Source organism: Pseudophryne corroboree, unplaced genomic scaffold (assembly GCF_028390025.1).
Source record: "Pseudophryne corroboree isolate aPseCor3 unplaced genomic scaffold, aPseCor3.hap2 scaffold_394, whole genome shotgun sequence".
In the NCBI taxonomy this organism is placed as follows: Eukaryota; Metazoa; Chordata; class Amphibia; order Anura; family Myobatrachidae; genus Pseudophryne; species Pseudophryne corroboree.
Window position 1 is genome coordinate 229,323 of NW_026970036.1, and position 17,924 is coordinate 247,246.

Consider the following 17,924-nt stretch of genomic DNA (forward strand, 5'->3'; position numbering starts at 1 on the left):
TTCTCCTCCCGTCTGCTTACTTTGTGCCTTCCAATGCACAATGCAAACTACAGGTAGTGCTGCAGGGCCCACACCCTTTTAGTTGCCTTACAGAGCAGCTCTGGAGCTGTTACAGTGCCCAGCTGCTGCAAGAAATCTGCTTGAATGCTTCAGGGGATGGGGCATGGCCAACATGAGCCCCACACCAAAGGAGGGTGGAGGTGTTTAATGCGAACTAGGGGTCATCCAAGCACCGCAAAAGGCCGCCATGCCCTGCACGCCCCTTTTCTCTTTTCATATGCAGATGAGGGTTGAAGCCAACTTTGACCCACTGCTTGGATGACATCACCGTATGCAAATCCGTCTTCTGCAGAACTTCCCCCAGGAATGCTTGCACTAGTTGTTGCATTTGGTTTGTTGTTTGGGGGTGCTTCAGTATTAGGCAGCCTTCTGCCCTCCCATGTTCATCTGAAAATATGTGTTCTCCCTGCAGTTGTTGTCCCCAGATGAGAGTTCCCTTGTGCTGCCTCAGTTGAATCTCCTTTACTTGACAGAGATGTGCATGAGCAGCGGCCCTCCCCAGCCCTATTCCAAATCATACTTATTTTGCATAGGAGATACCATGGTCATGAAGATTGTTCTCCCAGGGTGAGGTTCATTCATTGCATTTTGGGTATGCTGACCCCTGTGATTTCCCCAAATGTGGGAAACTTGACTGCATTATTTGTGGTAGTGGGGGACTGTGTTTGTGCTTTCCTCTGGTCAGCTCTGGTAAAAGTCAGATTTCTTTGTCTCAGATTTTCCTCTAGCCTTGTTCTTCTTTCGAGAGTTCCCTTGTGCTGCCTCAGTTGGATCTCCTTCACTTTACAGGGGGGTACCCGAGCAGCGACCCTCCCCAGCTCTAGCCCAACTCCTACTTACCTGCCAGGTGAGATACTATGATCATGAAGGTGCTTCTCCCAGGGCAAGGCTCACCCATTGCTCTGGGTGTGCTGCTCCTGCGATTTCACCAAATGTGGGAAACTTGACTGCATAATTTGTGTTTCCCCTGGTCGGCTCTCGTATAATTCAGATCTCTTTGTCTCAGGTCTCTCTCCAGCCTAGTTTGCTGTCTGTTTCCACTTCTCTTTTCTTGAGCCGCTCCCTTCTATGCCCTTGCGCACTATCCTGACTTCTCCTCCTGTCTGCTTACTTTGTGCCTTCCAACGCACAATGCGAACTACAGGTAGTGCTGCAGGGCCCACACCCTTTTACTTGCCTTACAGAGCAGCTCTGGAGCTGTTACAGTGCCCAGCTGCTGCAAGAAATCAGCTTGAATGCTTCAGGGGCTGGGGCATAGCCAACATGAGCCCCACACCAAAGGAGGGTGGAGGTGTTTAATGCAAACTAGGGGTCAGCCAAGCGCCGCAAAAGGCCACCATGCCCTGCACGCCCCTTTTCTCTTTTCATATGCAGACGAGGGTTGAAGCCAACTTTGACCCACTGCTTGGATGACATCACCATATGCAAATCCATCTGCGGCAGGCCTTCCCCCAGGAATACTTGCACTAGTTGTTGCATTTGGTTTGTTGTTTGGGGGTGCTTCAGTATTAGGCAGCCTTCTGCCCTCCCATGTTCATCTGAAAATATATGTTCTCCCTGCAGTTGTTGTCCCCAGATGAGAGTTCCCTTGTGTTGCCTCAGTTAAATCTCCTTTACTTGACAGAGATGTGCATGAGCAGCGGCCCTCCCCAGCCCTATTCCAAATCATACTTATTTTGCATAGGAGATACCATGGTCATGAAGATTTTTCTCCCAGGGTGAGGTTTATTCATTGCATTTTGGGTATGCTGACCCCTGTGATTTCCCCAAATGTGGGAAACTTGACTGCATTATTTGTGGTAGTGGGAGGCTGTGTTTGTGATTTCTTCTGGTCAGCTCTGGTAAAAGTCAGATTTCTTTGTCTCAGATTTTCCTTTAGCCTTGTTCTTCTTTCGAGAGTTCCCTTGTGCTGCCTCAGTTGGATCTCCTTCACTTTACAGGGGGGTACCCGAGCAGCGACCCTCCCCAGCTCTAGCCCAACTCCTACTTACCTGCCAGGTGAGATACTATGATCATGAAGGTGCTTCTCCCAGGGCAAGGCTCACCCATTGTACTCTGGGTGTGCTGCTCCTGCGATTTCCCCAAATGTGGGAAACTTGACTGCATAATTTGTGTTTCCCCTGGTCGGCTCTCGTATAATTCAGATCTCTTTGTCTCAGGTCTCTCTCCAGCCTAGTTTGCTGTCTGTTTCCACTTCTCTTTTCTTCAGCCGCTCCCTTCTATACCCTTGTGCACTATCCTGACTTCTCCTCCCGTCTGCTTACTTTGTGCCTTCCAATGCACAATGCAAACTACAGGTAGTGCTGCAGGGCCCACACCCTTTTACTTGCCTTACAGAGCAGCTCTGGAGCTGTTACAGTGGCCAGCTGCTGCAAGAAATCAGCTTGAATGCTTCAGGGGCTGGGGCATAGCCAACATGAGCCCCACACCGAAGGAGGGTGGAGGTGTTTAATGCAAACTAGGGGTCAGTCAAGCGCCGCAAAAGGCCACCATGCCCTGCACGCCCCTTTTCTGTTTTCATATGCAGACGAGGGTTGAAGCCACCTTTGACCAACTGCTTGGATGACATCACCACAAATCCATCTGCGGCAGGCCTTCCCCCAGGAATGCTTGCACTAGTTGTTGCATTTGGTTTGTTGTTTGGGGGTGCTTCAGTATTAGGCAGCCTTCTGCTCCACCCTCCTTTGGTGTGGGGCTCATGTTGGCCATGTCCCATCCCCTGAAGCATTCAAGCAGATTTCTTGCAGCAGCTGGGCACTGTAACAGCTCCAGAGACGCTCTGTAAGGCAAGTAAAAGGGTGTGGGCCCTGCAGCACTACCTGTAGTTTGCATTGTGCATTGGAAGGCACAAAGTAAGCAGACGGGAAGAGAAGTCAGGATAGTGCACAAGGGTATAGAAGGGAGCGGCTGAAGAAAAGAGAAGTGGAAACAGACAGCAAACTAGGCTGGAGAGAGATCTGAGACAAAGAGATCTGAATTATACGAGAGCCGACCAGGGGAAACACAAATTATGCAGTCAAGTTTCCCACATTTGGGGAAATCGCAGGGGCAGCACACCCAGAGTGCAATGGGTGAGCCTTGCCCTGGGAGAAGCACCTTCATGATCATAGTATCTCACCTGGCAGGTAAGTAGGAGTTGGGCTAGAGCTGGGGAGGGTCGCTGCTCGGGCACCCCCCTGTTAAGTGAAGGAGATCCAACTGAGGCAGCACAAGGGAACTCTCGAAAGAAGAACAAGGCTAAAGGAAAATCTGAAACAAAGAAATCTGACTTTTACCAGAGCTGACCAGAAGAAATCACAAACACAGCCTCCCACTACCACAAATAATGCAGTCGAGTTTCCCACATTTGGGGAAATCACAGGGGTCAGCATACCCAAAATGCAATGAATGAACCTCACCCTGGGAGAAAAATCTTCATGACCATGGTATCTCCTATGCAAAATAAGTATGATTTGGAATAGGGCTGGGGAGGGCCGCTGCTCATGCACATCTCTGTCAAGTAAAGGAGATTCAACTGAGGCAGCACAAGGGAACTCTCATCTTGGGACAACAACTGCAGGGAGAACATATATTTTCAGATGAACATGGGAGGGCAGAAGGCTGCCTAATACTGAAGCACCCCCAAACAACAAACCAAATGCAACAACTAGTGCAAGCATTCCTGGGGGAAGGCCTGCCGCAGATGGATTTGCATATGGTGATGTCATCCAAGCAGTTGGTCAAAGTTGGCTTCAACCCTCGTCTGCATATGAAAAGAGAAAAGGGGCGTGCAGGGCATGGTGGCCTTTTGCGGCGCTTGGCTGACCCCTAGTTTGCATTAAACACCTCCACCCTCCTTTGGTGTGGGGCTCATGTTGGCTATGCCCCAGCCCCTGAAGCATTCAAGCTGAATTCTTGCAGCAGCTGGGCACTGTAACAGCTCCAGAGCTGCTCTGTAAGGCAAGTAAAAGGGTGTGGGCCCTGCAGCACTACCTGTAGTTCGCAGATGGATTTGCCGCCATAGAATGCGCCTGCTGAATCGTGTTACAGATCCAGAGAGCAATAGTCTGCTTTGAAGCAGGGGTGCCAATCTTGTTGGCTGCATACAGGACAAACAGTGCTTCTGTTTTTCTGACTCTAGCCGTTCTGGCCACGTAAATTTTCAAAGCCCTGACCACATCAAGGGACTCGGAATCCTCCAAGTCACGCGTAGCCACAGGCATCACAATAGGTTGGTTCATATGAAAGGATGATTCCACTTTTAGCAGGAATTGAGGACGGGTCTGCAATTCCGCTGCCACCGCGCTACAACCCCGGCCGACGCAATTGCCGGTCTGAGTAAGGTACCAGAATGTGTGTAAATGGACTTTAGGGTAACCTCCTGCTTGCGGTCAGCAGGGTCCCTGATGGTAGCCGTATCCTGGGATGGCAGCGCTACCTTTTTGGATAAGCGTGTCAATGCTTTATCCACCCTAGGGGAGGATTCCCACCGTATCCTGTCCATTGGCGGGAAAGGATACGCCATAAGAATCCTTTTGGGAATCTGCAGCTTTTTGTCTGGAGATTCCCAAGCTTTTTCACATAATTCGTTCAACTCATGTGAGGGGGGAAAGGTTATCTCAGGTTTCTTTCCCTTATACATGTGTACCCTCGTGTCAGGGACAGGGGACTCTGTGATGTGCAAAACATCTTTTAGTGCAATAATCATATATCGAATACATTTAGCCAATTTTGGCTGTAACTTTGCATCATCGTAGTCGACACTGGAGTCAGAATCCGTGTCGGTATCTGTGTCAACTATTTGGGATAGTGGGCGCTTTTGAGACCCCGAAGGTCCCTGCGACATAGGGACAGGCATGGGTTGACTCCCTGACTGTTCCCTAGCTTCAGCTTTGTCTAATCTCTTGTGTAATAAGTTTACATTAGCACTTAAAACATTCCACATATCCATCCAGTCAGGTGTCGGCGTTGTCGATGGAGACACCACATTAATTTGCTCCTGCTCCTCTCTAGGAGAGCCTTCTACCTCAGACATGTCGACACACGTGTACCGACACACCATACACTCAGGGAATCCTCTTATCTGAGGACAGTTCCCCAACAAGGCCCTTTGGAGAGACAGAGAGAGAGAGTATGCCAGCACACACCCCAGCGCTATATGACCCAGGAAAAAAACACAATAATTTTATGTTTACCCAGTAGCGCTGTATTTCCATATATATATGCGCCTAATTATGTGCCCCCCTCTTCTTTAAGACCCTCTTTCTACCGTGGTATAAGCAGGGGAGAGTCCGTGGAGCTTCCCCTCAGCGGTGCTGTGGAGAAAATGGCGCTGGTGAGTGCTGAGGGAGAAGCCCCACCCCCTCAGCGACGGGCTTCTGTCCCGCTCAAATATAGTAAAAAAAAGGCGGGGGCTCTTATATATATATACAGTGCCTAGCTGCATATATATTTATTTTGCCAAAGAGAGGTCTATATTGCTGCCCAGGGCGTCCCCCCTGCGCCCTTCACCCTTACACTGACTGCCGTGTGAGAGGTGTATGGGAGCAATGGAGCACAGCTTTACTGCTGTGCGTTACCTCAGTGAAGATCATGAAGTCTTCCGCCGCCTCTGAAGTCTTCTTTTCTTCTCATACTCACCCGGCTTCTATCTTCCGGCTCTGCGAGGGGGACGGCGGCGCGGCGCTGGGACGGACGGCGAGGGTGAGACCTGCGTACCGATCCCTCTGGAGCTAATGCTGTACAGTAGCCTAAGAAGCAGAGCCTATCAACTCACAGAAGTAGGTGTGCATCTCTCCCCTCCGCCCCTCGATGCAGGGAGTCTGTTGCCAGCAGGCTCCCTGAAAATAAAAAAATCTAACAAATATACTTTCTGTCAGGAAACTCAGGAGAGCTCCCTGAAAAGCACCCAGTCTCCTCTGGGCACAGTAGTAAACTGAGGTCTGGAGGAGGGGCATAGAGGGAGGAGCCAGTGCACACCCAGATCTAAAGTCTTTCTTAAAGTGCCCATGTCTCCTGCGGAGCCCGTCTATCCCCCATGGTCCTTACGGAGTCCCCAGCATCCTCTAGGACGTAAGAGAAAAATTATGCTGGCAGAAAAATCCAATTGAGTGATTAAACAGCTCCAGAGCTGCTCTGTAAGGCAAGTAAAAGGGTGTGGGCCCTGCAGCACTACCTGTAGTTTGCATTGTGCATTGGAAGCCTAGTTTGCTGTCTGTTTCCACTTCTTTTTTCTTGAGCCCCTCCCGTCTATACCCTTGTGCACTATCCTGACTTCTCTTCCCGTCTGCTTACTTTGTGCCTTCCAAAGCACAATGCAAACTACAGGTAGTGCTGCAGGGCCCACACCCTTTTACTTGCCTTACAGAGCAGCTCTTGAGCTGTTACAGTGCCCAGCTGCTGCAAGAAATCAGCGTGAATGCTTCAGGGGCTGGGGCATGGCCAACATGAGCCCCACACCGAAGGAGGGTGGGGGTGTTTAATGCGAACTAGGGGTCTCGCACAATGCGAACTACAGGTAGTGCTGCAGGGCCCACACCCTTTTACTTGCCTTACAGAGCAGCTCTGGAGCTGTTACAGTGCCCAGCTGCTGCAAGAAATGTGAACTAGGGGTCATCCAAGTGCCGCAAAAGGCCGCCATGCCCTGCACGCCCCTTTTCTCTTTTCATATGCAGACGAGGGTTGAAGCCAACTTTGACCCACTGCTTGGATGACATCGCCATATGCAAATCCATCTGCTGCAGGCCTTCCCCCAGGAATGCTTGCACTAGTTGTTGCATTTGGTTTGTTGTTTGGGGGTGCTTCAGTATTAGGCAGCCTTCTGCCCTCCCATGTTCATCTGAAAATATGTGTTCTCCCTGCAGTTGTTGTCCCCAGATGAGAGTTCCCTTGTGCTGCCTCAGTTGAATCTCCTTTACTTGACAGAGATGTGCCTGAGCAGCGGCCCTCCCCAGCCCTATCCCAAATCATACTTATTTTGCATAGGAGATACCATGGTCATGAAGACTGTTCTCCCAGGGAGCGGTTCATTCATTGCATTCTGGGTATGCTGACCCCTGTGATTTCCCCAAATGTGGGAAACTCGACTGCATTATTTAATGCGAACTAGGGGTCATCCAAGCACCGCAAAAGGCCGCCATGCCCTGCATACCCCTTTTCTCTTTTCATAAGCAGACGAGGTTTGAAGCCAACTTTGACCCACTGCTTGGATGACATCACTTGCTGCCTTTCCAATGAAGCAAGTTTAATTTAATAATAGGTGAAAAACCATCCCTACAAAGGTGTTAATCAGATACTTGGCTTTGTGGACACTTTTCAGAGCACAAATTTGTTAGCATAAAATAAAGCCAGAAAATGAAGAGCTGTTTAATCACTCAATTGGATTTTTCTGCCAGCATATTTCTTTTTCTCTGCAACCCACTGCTAAATTGTGCTTCCTAGCTGTTTTTATAAAATCACTGAATCAAATCTAACTCTGATTACATCAGAGAAGGCCAGGTACCCTACACCATAACAGGGGGTTTGAAATTTTGACTTGTCTACTTAAAGATCACCAAAATCTGATAACAAGGTCAATTAAGTCTCTGGGTGGGATTGAACCACCAACCTTTTGGTTAAAAGCCTTACACACTAACTGATTGCGCCACAGCAACACTTTGCAAAAGTCCATACTGACAAAGGCTAATAAGCATTCATCTAGAACGATTAATAGAAACATTTTAAAAAGTCAATAATGTGGAGAGTTTTTGTAAGATGTTTCTTCCATCAACCAATGAAGAAACACATTGGTACTTTCCCATGATGAGTGAGTGCTTCAGGATCTTTTGCACTTACATGTGCAGCAGAGTACTGTAATGGAAGTGCTGGGTCCATAACCCAGAGGTAGGCAGATTGAAACTATCCTCTGCTATATGCATTTTTTTTTGTTAATTAAAGTAATCCAAAACTGGGATTGATATTTTTGCTCTTTTATTTTTACTTAAAGTACAATAACTTTTACCATTTTAATTTGTTTTAATAGTATATTGACAGTATTGTTTTCTTTCAAAAATCCAATTAATTTTCTTTACCCGATTATTAAAATGGTAATTGACAAAAACAAACTACATTGTCACCAGAAGAGCAATACAAAATGTACAAGTGATATATTAAAATCATCTTTCCAGCTTGAATTTCAATGATGCATTGGGGCAACGATTTTGTGAGAAACATCTTCACCCTTAAATAAAGATTTTCTTAATTCCTTACCTGTGTGCTAATTAGATATCACCTTGTTTTCATATTAAACAGACTTCCACATGAGAAAACAGCAAAGATGCAGTGGCGTTAATGTTTCCTGGTGTCAACCTGTATTATTTCCGTAGATATTGAAATGAGGATGCATCTTGCTGCCTTTCCAATGAAGCAAGTTTAATTTAGTAATAGGTGAAAAACCATCCCTACAAAGATGTTAATCAGATACTTGGCTTTGTGGACACTTTTCTGAGAACAAATTTGTTATCATAAAAATAAAGCCAGAAAATGAAGAGCTGTTTAATCACTCAATTGGATTTTTCTGCCAGCATTTTTCTTTTTCTCTGCAACCCACTGCTAAATTGTGCTTCCTAGCTGTTTTTTTTATAAAATCACTTAATCAAATCTAACTCTGATTACATCAGAGAAGGCCAGGTACCCAACACCATAAGAGGGGGTTTGCAATTTTGACTTGTCTACTTAAATATCACCAAAATCTGATCACAAGGTCAATTACGTCCCTGGGTGGGATTGAACCACCAACTTTTTGATAAATAGCTGAACACACTAACCGATTGCGCCACAGAGACACTTTGCAGAAAATACATACTGACAAAGACTAATAAGCATTCATCTAGAACGTTTCCTAGAAAAACTTTAAAAAGTCAATAATCTGGAGAGTTTTTGTAAGATGTTTCTTCCAGCAACCAATGAAGAAACACATTGGTACTTTCGCATGATGAGTGAGTGCTTCAGGATCTCTTGCACTTACATGTGCAGCAGAGTACTGCAATGGAAGCATGCTGGGCCCATAACCCAGAGGTAGGCAGATTGAAACTATCCTTTGCTATATGCATTATTTTTTTGTACATTAAAGTAATTCATAACTGGGATTGATATTTTAGCTTTTATTTTTACTTAAAGTACAATAACTTTTACCATTTTAATTTGTTTTAATAGTATATTGACAGTATTGTTTTCTTTCAAAAATCCAAGCCACTGCATCTTTGCTGTTTTCTCATATGGAAGTCTGTTTAATGTGAAAACAAGGTGATATCTAATTAGCACACAGGTAAGGAATTAAGAAAATCTTTATTTAAGGGTGAAGATGTTTCTCACAAAATCGTTGCCCCAATGCATCATTGAAATTCAAGCTGGAAAGATGATTTTAATATATCACTTGTACATTTTGTATTGCTCTTCTGGTGACAATGTAGTTTGTTTTTGTCAATTACCATTTTAATAATCGGGTAAAGAAAATTAATTGGATTTTTGAAAGAAAACAATACTGTCAATATACTATTAAAACAAATTAAAATGGTAAAAGTTATTGTACTTTAAGTAAAAATAAAAGCTAAAATATCAATCCCAGTTTTGGATTACTTTAATGAACAAAAAAAATGCATATAGCAAAGGATAGTTTCAATCTGCCTACCTCTGGGTTATGGGCCCAGCATGCTTCCAGTGCAGTACTCTGCTACACATGTAAGTGCAAGAGATCCTGAAGCACTCACTCATCATGCGAAAGTACCAATGTGTTTCTTCATTGGTTGCTGGAAGAAACATCTTACAAAAACTCTCCAGATTATTGACTTTTTAAAGTTTTTCTAGGAAACGTTCTAGATGAATGCTTATTAGTCTTTGTCAGTATGTACTTTTTGCAAAGTGTCTCTGTGGCGCAATCGGTTAGTGTGTTCAGCTATTAATCAAAAGGTTGGTGGTTCAATCCCACCCAGGGACGTAATTGACCTTGTGATCAGATTTTGGTGATATTTAAGTAGACAAGTCAAAATTGCAAACCCCCTCTTATGGTGTAGGGTACCTGGCCTTCTCTGATGTAATCAGAGTTAGATTTGATTAAGTGATTTAAAAAAAAAACAGCTAGGAAGCACAATTTAGCAGTGGGTTGCAGAGAAAAAGAAAAATGCTGGCAGAAAAATCCAATTGAGTGATTAAACAGCTCTTCATTTTCTGGCTTTATTTTTATAACAAATTTGTTCTCTGAAAAGTGTCCACAAAGCCAAGTATCTGATTAACATCTTTGTAGGGATGGTTTTTCACCTATTACTAAATTAAACATGCTTCATTGGAAAGGCAGCAAGATGCATCCTCATTTCAATATCTACGGAAATAATACAGGTTGACACCAGGAAACATTAACGCCACTGCATCTTTGCTGTTTTCTCATGTGGAAGTCTGTTTAATGTGAAAACAAGGTGATATCTAATTAGCACACAGGTAAGGAATTAAGAAAATCTTTATTTAAGGGTGAAGATGTTTCTCACAAAATCGTTGCCCCAATGCATCATTGAAATTCAAGCTGGAAAGATGATTTTAATATATCACTTGTACATTTTGTATTGCTCTTCTGGTGACAATGTAGTTTGTTTTTGTCAATTACCATTTTAATAATCGGGTAAAGAAAATTAATTGGATTTTTGAAAGAAAACAATACTGTCAATATACTATTAAAACAAATTAAAATGGTAAAAGTTATTGTACTTTAAGTAAAAATAAAAGAGCAAAAATGTCAATCCCAGTTTTGGATTACTTTAATTAACAAAAAAAATGCATATAGCAGAGGATAGTTTCAATCTGCCTACCTCTGGGTTATGGACCCAGCATGCTTCCATTACAGTACTCTGCTGCACATGTAAGTGCAAGAGATCCTGAAGCACTCACTCATCATGGGAAAGTACCAATGTGTTTCTTCATTGGTTGATGGAAGAAACATCTTACAAAAACTCTCCAGATTATTGACTATTTAAAGTTTTTATAGGAAACGTTCTAGATAAATGCTTATTAGCCTTTGTCAGTATGTACTTTTGAAAAGTATCGCTGTGGCGCAATCAGTTAGTGTGTACGGCAATTAACCAAAAGGTTGGTGGTTCAATCCCACCCAGGGACGTAATTGACCTTGTTATCAGATTTTGTTGATCTTTAAGTAGACAAGTCAAAATTTCGAATACCCCTGTTATGGTGTAGGGTACCTGGCCTTCTCTGATGGAATCAGAATTAGATTTGATTCAGTGATTTTATAAAAACAGCTAGGAAGCACAATTTAGCAGTGGGTTGCAGAGAAAAAGAAATATGCTGGCAAAAAAATCCAATTGAGTGATTAAACAGCTCCTCATTTTCTGGCTTTATTTTTATGCTAACAAATTTGTTCTCTGAAAAGTGTCCACAAAGCCAAGTATCTGATTAACATCTTTGTAGGGATGGTTTTTCACCTATTACTAAATTAAACTTGCTTCATTGGAAAGGCAGCAAGATGCATCCTCATTTCAATATCTACTGAAATAATACAGGTTGACACCAGGAAACATCAACGCCACTGCATCCTTGCTGCTTTCTCATGTGGAAGTCTGTTTAATGTGAAAACAAGGAGATATCTAATTAGCACACAGGTAAGGAATTAAGAAAATCTTTATTTAAGGGTGAAGATGTTTCTCACAAAATCGTTGCCCCAATGCATCATTGAAATTCAAGCTGGAAAGATGATTTTAATATATCACTTGTACATTTTGTATTGCTCTTCTGGTGACAATGTAGTTTGCTTTTGTCAATTACCATTTTAATAATCGGGTAAAGAAAATTAATTGGATTTTTGAAAGAAAACAATACTGTCAATATACTATTAAAACAAATTAAAATGGTAAAAGTTATTGTACTTTAAGTAAAAATAAAAGAGCAAAAATATCAATCCCAGTTTTGGATTACTTTAATTAACAAAAAAAAATGCATATAGCAGAGGATAGTTTCAATCTGCCTACCTCTGGGTTATGGACCCAGCATGCTTCCATTACAGTACTCTGCTGCACATGTAAGTGCAAGAGATCCTGAAGCACTCACTCATCATGGGAAAGTACCAATGTGTTTCTTCATTGGTTGATGGAAGAAACATCTTACAAAAACTCTCCACATTATTGACTTTTTAAAATGTTTCTAGGAATCGTTCTAGATGAATGCTTATTAGCCTTTGTCAGTATCTACTTTTGCAAAGTGTTGCTGTGGCGCAATCAGTTAGTGTGTAAGGCTATTAACCAAAAGGTTGGTGGTTCAATTCCACCCAGGGACTTAATTGACCTTGTTATCAGATTTTGGTGATCTTTAAGTAGACAAGTCAAAATTTCAAACCCCCTGTTATGGTGTAGGGTACCTGGCCTTCTCTGATGTAATCAGAGTTAGATTTGATTCAGTGATTTTATAAAAACAGCTAGGAAGCACAATTTAGCAGTGGGTTGCAGAGAAAAAGAAATATGCTGGCAGAAAAATCCAATTGAGTGATTAAACAGCTCTTCATTTTCTGGCTTTATTTTTATGCTAACTAATTTGTTCTCTGAAAAGTGTCCACAAAGCCAAGTATCTGATTAACATATTTGTAGGGATGGTTTTTCACCTATTACTAAATTAAACTTGCTTCATTGGAAAGGCAGCAAGATGCATCCTCATTTCAATATCTACTGAAATAATACAGGTTGACACCAGGAAACATTAACGCCACTGCATCCTTGCTGCTTTCTCATGTGGAAGTCTGTTTAATGTGAAAACAAGGTGATATCTAATTAGCACACAGGTAAGGAATTAAGAAAATCTTTATTTAAGGGTGAAGATGTTTCTCACAAAATCGTTGCCCCAATGCATCATTGAAATTCAAGCTGGAAAGATGATTTTAATATATCACTTGTACATTTTGTATTGCTCTTCTGGTGACAATGTAGTTTGTTTTTGTCAATTACCATTTTAATAATAGGGTAAAGAAAATTAAGTGGATTTTTGAAAGAAAACAATACTGTCAATATACTATTAAAACAAATTAAAATGGTAAAAGTTATTGTACTTTAAGTAAAAATAAAAGCTAAAATATCAATCCCAGTTTTGGATTACTTTAATGAACAAAAAAAAATGCATATAGCAAAGGATAGTTTCAATCTGCCTACCTCTGGGTTATGGGCCCAGCATGCTTCCATTGCAGTACTCTGCTGCACATGTAAGTGCAAGAGATCCTGAAGCACTCACTCATCATGCGAAAGTACCAATGTGTTTCTTCATTGGTTGCTGGAAGAAACATCTTACAAAAACTCTCCAGATTATTGACTTTTTAAAGTTTTTCTAGGAAACGTTCTAGATGAATGCTTATTAGTCTTTGTCAGTATATAGTTTTTGCAAAGTGTCTCTGTGGCGCAATCGGTTAGTGTGTTCAGCTATTAATCAAAAGGTTGGTGGTTCAATCCCACCCAGGGACGTAATTGACCTTGTGATCAGATTTTGGTGATATTTAAGTAGACAAGTCAAAATTGCAAACCCCCTCTTATGGTGTAGGGTACCTGGCCTTCTCTGATGTAATCAGAGTTAGATTTGATTAAGTGGTTTTATAAAAAAACAGCTAGGAAGCACAATTTAGCAGTGGGTTGCAGAGAAAAAGAAAAATGCTGGCAGAAAAATCCAATTGAGTGATTAAACAGCTCTTCATTTTCTGGCTTTATTTTTATGATAACAAATTTGTTCTCTGAAAAGTGTCCACAAAGCCAAGTATCTGATTAACATCTTTGTAGGGATGGTTTTTCACCTATTACTAAATTAAACTTGCTTCATTGGAAAGGCAGCAAGATGCATCCTCATTTCAATATCTACGGAAATAATACAGGTTGACACCAGGAAACATTAACGCCACTGCATCTTTGCTGTTTTCTCATGTGGAAGTCTGTTTAATGTGAAAACAAGGTGATATCTAATTAGCACACAGGTAAGGAATTAAGAAAATCTTTATTTAAGGGTGAAGATGTTTCTCACAAAATCGTTGCCCCAATGCATCATTGAAATTCAAGCTGGAAAGATGATTTTAATATATCACTTGTACATTTTGTATTGCTCTTCTGGTGACAATGTAGTTTGTTTTTGTCAATTACCATTTTAATAATCGGGTAAAGAAAATTAAGTGGATTTTTGAAAGAAAACAATACAGTCAATTATAAGGGCACGGTCGTGCCCTTATATTAAGGCTGAATCGAACAAACGGAATTCTCCCATAGGGAACTTCTGAGATGGGGGCATGGTGTTTGAGGGGCTACACCTCAAAACTGATTGGACGTACTGAGCTGAAATTTGGTATGGACGCGTAGAATCGTCACCCGCTGCTGCAGGACAAATTTCAGGGCAAAATAATAAAAAATGAGGAATTGGGAGTAAGCTAAATTTCCAACTGTCAGTTTTTTTCTGCCACTCCCTCTGTGGCTTTTTGACAACGTTTTCCCATAGAGTGAATGAAGATTTTTTTGGGAAGGCATAAGTCAGGATAGAGGACGAATTAAGACTTGGGGTTTGTTTTACTAGATAGAGTATGCCCCAGTGCAGTGCCTTTTGGGTTTGTGGTTTTTCAGAAAGTTATAGGGTTTTTTTAATTAAGAGAAATATGCCCCATTATAGAGATAGGGCATTTCAATTTGTTGCGCCTGCGCAGTGACCGCCAGCAGGGGGTGTACAGAGAGTAGCTCTGGCAGTTGGGCACGAGGAGACAGAGCGGGAAGGAGTCACGTGGAGCTGCAGGAGGACAGCCAGCGGTTCCCGGCGTGTGAGTTCATTGAGGTCCATGAAGCGGGAGGAGATCGCCGGAGCTGCGTAGCACTGGGTGAGTTCTGTCAGGCAGCCCACCGCTGTGTACCCAGCTTCCACTTCTCCCCCGCGTGTCCGGCCACCCCCTCTCCTCCCGCTGTGTCCGGCCACCCCCCCTCCTCCCGCTGTGTCCGGCCACCCCCCTCCTCCCGCTGTGTCCGGCCACCCCCCCTCCTCCCGCTGTGTCCGGCCACCCCCCCTCCTCCTCTCTGCTGTGTGTCCGTTCTCCCCCCGCACTCCCTGCTGTGTGTCCGTCCCCCCCCCGCCCTCCCTGCTGTCCGTCCCCCCCGCCCTCCCTGCAGCGCCTGACACACGCACACGCAGCGCCTGACACACACGCACACACGCAGCACCTGACACACACACACAGACGCAGCACCTGACACTCACACGGACCTGATACACACGCACACACTCACACGCAGCGCCTTACACACACAGACACGCAGCGCCTGACACACACAGACACGCAGCGCCTGACACACACACACTCACGCACCTGACACACACACTCACGCACCTGACACACACACACACACACTCACGCACCTGACACACACACACTCACGCACCTGACACACGCACACTCACGCACCTGACACACGCACACGGCACGCAGCACCTGACACACACACACAGCACCTGACACACACACACGCAGCACCTGACACACAGACATGCAGCGCCTGACACACACATGCAGACATGCAGCACCTGACACACACACGCAGACACGCAGCACCTGACACACACACACACACACACACACACACAGCACCTGACACACACACACACACACACACGCAGCACCTGACACAGACATGCAGCGCCTGACACACACGCAGACATGCAGCACCTGACACACACATGCAGCACCTGACAGACACACACACACACACATGCAGCACCTGACACACCCACACACACAGACATGCAGCACCTGACACACCCACACACACACGCAGCACCTGACACACATACATACATACATGTGGCATTTAACGCACACACGCACAGCACCTGACACACAATCATATACACTCAGAGCACCTAACACACACATACACTCGCAGCACCTCACACACACTTGTATACACACGCAGCACCTGCCACTCACACATATATACACATGTAGCACCTGCCACTCCCACATACATGAACAGCACCTAACACACACATATATACATGCAGCACCTGACACACACATACACGTGCAGCACCTGACAGTCACACACATACAGATGCGACACAAACACATACACGCTCAACACCTGACACCCACGTGGCAGCTGACGCATACAAATGCAGCACCTGAGATACACACATATACACGTGCAGCACCTGAGACACACACATACACGTACAGCACCTGACACACACACACATGTATGTACACGCGCGGCTCCAGGCACACACATACGTACGTACACACGCGGAATTTAACACACACACACACATACACGTGCGGCACCTGACACACATGTACGAACACGCGCGGCTCCTGACACACACACACACACGCGTGGCTCCTGACACACACACACATGTACGAACACGCGCGGCTCCTGACACACACACGTATATACGTATACGCACGGCACCTGACACCTACACGTATGTACGTATACGCACGGCTCCTGACACCCACACGCATGTACACGCGCGGCTCCTGGCACACACACACACGTACGTACACGCGCGGCACCTGACACACGCCTGTACGTACACACATGCACAGCACCTGACATACACACATGTAGGTACGCGCCACCTGACACACACACACACACGTACACGCACGACACTTGACACACACGTACGTATACGCACGGCACTGACACGTATGTACGCGCACGGCACCTGACACTCACGTACATACTAGTGATGAGTGGGTTCGGTTCGTCGGAATCCGAACCCCCCGAACTTCACCCATTTTACACGGTTCCGAGGCAGGTTCGAACCTTCCCGCCTTGCTCGGCTAGCCCGAGCGCGCACGAACGTCATCATCCCGCTGTCGGATTCTCGCGAGATTCGGATGTCTGCATTCGTGGAAAGGGATCCCATGTGTAAACATGGGACCCCTTTCAGTCCGTCTGGTCCGGGTGTTCGGTTTGTTGTTTTGCCAAGTACGTGGATTTAATCTGGAACCTGGATCAGGTGAGTATAATTATCTTTTATTTTCAGGTACCCGTGGATTCTACTTGGAGAAGAGGACCGACTGCTTCATGTCAACATAGGTAAGTATGGGTGTGTCGGCAGGTGGGAAATAAAGTTATATTTTTACGGTGTCTGTGTCCTGTTTTTATTTGGGTATTTTTTCCCCAGTAGAACTACAGGTACCAGCGGGCCCGTTTTTCTCCTGCATGCTGGTACTTGTGGTTCTCCAAGTACCAGCTTGCGGGGGAGGCTTGCTGGGACTTGTAGTACTACTAGAAAAAACAATATTATTTAAATTTTCTCAAGGCTATCAGCCTCCCATCCGCAGCCCTTGGATGGGGGGGACAGCCTCGGGCTTCACCCCTGGCCCTTGGGTGGCTGGGGGGGACCCCTTGATTGAAGGGGTCCCCACTCCCCAAGGGTACCCCGGCCAGGGGTGACTAGTTGGATATTTAATGCCACGGCCGCAGGGCACTGTATAAAAGTGACCCCCGGCTGTGGCATTATCTGTCCAGCTAGTGGAGCCCGATGCTGGTGTAAAAAATACGGGGGACCCCTACTCTTTTTGTTCCCCGTATTTTTTGCACCAGCACCAGGCGCAGAGCCCGGTGCTGGTTTTAAAAATACGGGGGATCCCCTGTCCGTTTTTCCCCCAGATTTTTAGAACCAGGACCGGCTCGAAGAGCCCGAGGCTCGTTATGCTTTGGAGGGGGGACCCACGCAATTTTTTTTCGGGTTTTTCACATTCCATTTAAAAAATAAATAATATTTTAAAAAATATATAAATAATACTTGTGCCTCCAAAAAAGACAAACCAAGTACCTAATCCCTTCTAATATAAATAGATATGCTATTACCAAAAAAAAAAAACTGCAAAAAAAAAA

General features: G+C 44.6%; 6 non-coding genes and 1 pseudogene across 6 annotated transcripts; 5 read left to right on the plus strand and 2 right to left on the minus strand.

Annotated features, from left to right (window-relative positions):
- Positions 1-576: 576 nt before the first annotated feature.
- On the plus strand, positions 577-740 carry LOC135022964 (U1 spliceosomal RNA). The gene has a single exon (XR_010219974.1). It is a non-coding gene; the product is annotated as a U1 spliceosomal RNA (small nuclear RNA).
- Positions 741-892: 152 nt separating this feature from the next.
- Positions 893-1,053, plus strand: LOC135022922 (U1 spliceosomal RNA). The gene has a single exon (XR_010219935.1). It is a non-coding gene; the product is annotated as a U1 spliceosomal RNA (small nuclear RNA).
- Positions 1,054-1,727: 674 nt separating this feature from the next.
- On the plus strand, positions 1,728-1,891 carry LOC135022808 (U1 spliceosomal RNA). The gene has a single exon (XR_010219830.1). It is a non-coding gene; the product is annotated as a U1 spliceosomal RNA (small nuclear RNA).
- Positions 1,892-2,043: 152 nt separating this feature from the next.
- Positions 2,044-2,206, plus strand: LOC135022879 (U1 spliceosomal RNA). The gene has a single exon (XR_010219897.1). It is a non-coding gene; the product is annotated as a U1 spliceosomal RNA (small nuclear RNA).
- An 824-nt stretch (positions 2,207-3,030) lies between these two features.
- LOC135022849 (U1 spliceosomal RNA) lies at positions 3,031-3,193 on the minus strand. The gene has a single exon (XR_010219868.1). It is a non-coding gene; the product is annotated as a U1 spliceosomal RNA (small nuclear RNA).
- Positions 3,194-3,345: 152 nt separating this feature from the next.
- On the minus strand, positions 3,346-3,509 carry LOC135022811 (U1 spliceosomal RNA). The gene has a single exon (XR_010219833.1). It is a non-coding gene; the product is annotated as a U1 spliceosomal RNA (small nuclear RNA).
- A 3,497-nt stretch (positions 3,510-7,006) lies between these two features.
- On the plus strand, positions 7,007-7,185 carry LOC135022919 (U1 spliceosomal RNA; annotated as a pseudogene).
- The last annotated feature ends 10,739 nt before the right edge of the window (positions 7,186-17,924 follow it).